The sequence below is a fragment of the Phascolarctos cinereus genome, unplaced genomic scaffold (assembly GCF_003287225.1).
Source record: "Phascolarctos cinereus isolate Bilbo 61053 unplaced genomic scaffold, phaCin_HiC Scaffold_1;HRSCAF=81, whole genome shotgun sequence".
NCBI classification, from domain to species: Eukaryota; Metazoa; Chordata; class Mammalia; order Diprotodontia; family Phascolarctidae; genus Phascolarctos; species Phascolarctos cinereus.
The window spans coordinates 224,976,394-224,980,499 of NW_027555514.1; the positions used below are offsets into that span (position 1 = coordinate 224,976,394).

Below are 4,106 nucleotides of genomic sequence, written 5' to 3' on the forward strand. Positions count from 1 at the left end.
GAAATAATCACTCTATGAAGCTTATATCCTTGATACTCCTAAAGCATTCTAGGGGGGAAAAAAATCTTAGTGTATCACAATAAAACCTCTGGAGAAAATGGTCAAATAGAATATATATTTTTTTAACTTTCAAAGGGAAGAGCTAAAGGGGATCTGAAGAGGTGAAAGAAAATCTAGGGCAGGGAGGCACATCAGGAGATTCAAAACAATAAGAAGCAGGCAATGAGAATCTGTAGAAGAAAAAGAATCAGATAAGCTATTTGTTGCTTAAGTGAAAAAGTCAGGAATTGGTCATTAGAGAGGTGAAGGTAAATGAAGAGTCATAAATGTCTTTGTTGCAGCCTTTCTAGATGATGAGTTGTTACCTAAACACAATTTTCCATCTCATTCCCCCATGTATTTGTACAATCTACCACTATAACTGGAATATACTCCTTCCTCAATTGGGCCTTTTACCAGCCTTATTTACCTTCAAAGATTAGCCCAAGCACTACATCCTACATGAGGATGCACTGGACAGCCCATATATGTTAGTAGTCTTTTTTTTTTTTTTTGGTTTACAACTCAAAGTTTATTGTTCCAATACACCCAAGAAGATGCAAGCACTTCTGTGACAAATATACAGAAAAAAAAAAGGGAGATCAACACAGAACAGTCATTTAGCTTAAATGAAGGGAAATCTCTCTAAATGTTGACAACTTACTCCCAAGGGGAATCTTCACCTTTCTCCAGTTAAGTTAATCATACATTTTAATAAAATAAAAGGTGATGAGTTATGTCAAAGTTAGTTTGTGCATTTTCTTTAAAAATAAACTCCAAATTCTATAATCCATGCCAGTTAAACACTAAAACTAAAATTTACATATTAATAAGAGCAAAAGGAGATGGAGGCATGAGTTACCTTTTCTGTTGAACAGTCCAGAAGAAAACAGGGAGCCCAAATACAGCAGGCAGGCTGACTGAGCGACCTAAGACGGGGCAGGGTTGGCTTTCAGCCTCGGTGGGCTTGCTCAGTGCTGAGCGTACAAGGGCACAGTTTGGTCCATGATGGGCGTGGAGGCAGACGGGGATCCAACTTGTTACACAAACATGTCTGTTCTCATTGCTTTGTCAAAAAGATGCAGAGTGTATCTCCAGCTATTTGTCCTTAAGTTTTTCCCAAAGCTGTCTATAGGAAGTAGTCTGGGGTGCGCCGTGTGACATGGGGCTCTCCACAACGGGGCGCAGGGTCAAACTGCAGGAAGGAATATTTTAAAGTGTCATCTAATTCCATGATAGCCGCCTGGTTCCCACAGCGATAGCAGTAATTGGGTGAGCTGAAAATGGTAGCCACATTCCGACCATGACACCAGTTGTACCCCTCCATCACAAGTTGGTGAGTGCGGGAAACGAGCGTGAGGCAGTTGGCGTGGTTGAAAGTTTCAGAAATGTCCTGTCCAAATGTGTAGCCAGCCCCTCGTGGAGAAATTCCCCATCCGCCACGATGATCGGGATCAGACCATACCAGGTCACACATCGGGCCCTCGTGTGGAACGTCTTGCAGACGATCCAGGGCTCGGATATGATCCAATGTATCGATGGATGGAGAAAGGCCACCACGGAGGCAAAATATCTGTCCATCCACCAGTGCCGTGAGTGGGAGATAGTCAAACAGATCCGTGAAGTACTTCCAAACGTTGGCGTTGCTGTACTTCCTCAGGCACTCGTTGTAAAAGCCGCACACCTGGGTGATCTGCCGGCTCTCGTGGTTTCCCCTCAGTATCGTGATCCGCTCTGGGTAGCGCACCTTTAGTGATACAAGAAGAGTCACAGTCTCCACTGAGTAATAGCCTCTGTCCACATAGTCACCCATAAAGAGATAGTTTGTGTCTGGCGACTTCCCACCAATTCTAAAGAGTTCCATCAGATCGTGGAATTGGCCGTGGACATCACCACAGTGACCGGACAACGAACCTCTTGTACGTTGGATTCTTTTGTGAGGGATTTCCTTAGCCTTCTCGCAGAGCGTGCGCACTTGGTTCTCGTTCAGCTGCTCCACCCACTGGTCCAGCTCCTTCAGGCACACCTTGTCCTCCATGATGGCGATGGTGGCGGTGCGGCCGAGGGGGCTAGTGCTTCACCCGCCGGGCCCGGCCCCGGGCCCTGGCCCCACCCCCTGCCCCCGCCCCCGCCCCGCCGCCTGTCAGTACTCTTTCTGTTCAAATTAGTTTTTAATAATTACTGCTGGGGTACAGCCAAGATAGTGGAGTGAAAGCCGGAACTCGGCTGAGTTCTTCCCCAAACTCCTTCAAATAACTCTATAAAGTGACTCTGAACAAATACTAGAGTGGTAGAACCCACAAAGAGACAGAATGAGACAGATTCCCAACCCACAACAACCTGGAAGGTCCACAAGAAAGGTCAGTTGCACCAGCCTGAGAGAGGAGAGTGCAGCTCAGAGGGTGCAGTGCAAACCTGGCCGAAGCAAAGATGGAGCAGGCCCCACGGAGACTGGATCACTGGCAATAGTAAGTTTTCAGTCTTCTCAGTGCATAGAAGGCAAAGACAATTTAAAAAGTCAGTGGGTGGGCTCTGTCAGAATTGAGTGAGACAGAAGCACAGTAGCCTTCGCCTCAGCAAACCAGGAGCAGGACTTCAGAGTGACAGAATCAGTAGCCATTGCATTGGCGGCAGCAGCAGCACAGCTCCTAGAGCTATTAGCCCACTGACTGAATGTTTGAAAGTCACCTATTTAGATCTATATTTTTCTTGGAGGCTTTGGATGTAGGAGCTTTGACATTACTGTCTTCTGGTTGAATGTTTCCATCTTCTTTGTCATCAAAGAAAGATTCTATGATCTGACTTTTTTTGCCCTGCTTGCTCATGATCCCAGCCAATTACTAGAGTTATAAACTGTTTGTTAAAGTAGGGATCTGCTTCCCGTGTGTAGAATGTACTGCCTCAAGCTTCAGGGGTTTTGTGCAGCTGTTTTCAGAGATACTTCTAGGGACCTTTAAGTTTTCAGTTCTTCCAAGGTGGCATGATCAAGGGTGAGGTATTTACTCCTTTTCTGGCCTGGGCTAGGGTCTATGAGTGACCATATGCACTCTTTTCTGCCTTGGAACTGTGAGGATTTTCTCTTTACCACCACTACAAGCTCCACCGTGCCATCACTCTTCCTCACCCCAGGACAACTACCCAGAACTGTGACCCAGATCCAAGAATGGGCAAAGCAAGAGAATCCTGCCTCAGCACCAGCAAAGAGATCCCTGCAATCCACCTTTGATCAGCCACTGGCTTCCCACTCAATCAGTGGGCTGGAAGTTCAGGAAGCAGGTGCCACCCTGGGGCCTTATGGGAGGACTGGGGCTGGGACTGAGCTTCTCACAGCAGTCACAGACTTTTCCTACTAACCTTCTAAGTTGTCTTAGGTATGTATGGGTTGAAAAGTCAGGAAACCACCACTGCTGCCCGTGATTCAGTCCTCTGAGGGCAGCTCCAGGTTTGCTAGGCCTGGTGTTTGCCTGCACACACCCACACCAAACTGCGTTCCTCTCCCAGTCCTGCATGATAGACCTTTCCAATCAATCATTCAGGTTGTCTTGGGCTGGAAATTTGTTTCCCTCTGTCTTTTCCTGGGTTCTGCTGCTTTAGAATTTGTTTAGAGCCATTTTTTATAGGTATTTGGAGGGGTTTGGGGGAGAGCTCAAGGCAAATCACTGCTTTTACTCCAACAAGTTGGCTCCAACCCCCTACAATTTTTCACAGAACAGGTCCAAACTACCCTTTCAGGTTTATTTCAAACTAATCACCTCCATAAACAGTGGGTTCTTTGGTTCTTATTTGAACCAAGAGCTACTACTCTTCAGGGATTTCTGTTCCTTTCACCTATGTCTTCAGTTATTGCTTTGTAGGTCTTTCCAATTTTCTGTTGTGCTTCTCTCTTCAAAAAATATAAATTCCTGCAGTTGATAAAGAGGATATTTCCCCATAACAGGAATTTTTTTGTCCCTGATTGTGCAGTTCATTATTAGAGTTTACTTTAACCATGGTCATTTCCCCCTATTTACCAAGAAATCTCCTCTATGGGTTCATGACCTCCCACTCTTTTGTGCGCCAATTACCTC

At 45.8% G+C, this 4,106-nt stretch overlaps 1 pseudogene; it reads right to left on the minus strand.

The window, feature by feature from the left end:
* Positions 1–539: 539 nt before the first annotated feature.
* On the minus strand, positions 540–2,077 carry LOC110211080 (serine/threonine-protein phosphatase 2A catalytic subunit beta isoform pseudogene; annotated as a pseudogene).
* Between the last annotated feature and the right edge of the window lie 2,029 nt (positions 2,078–4,106).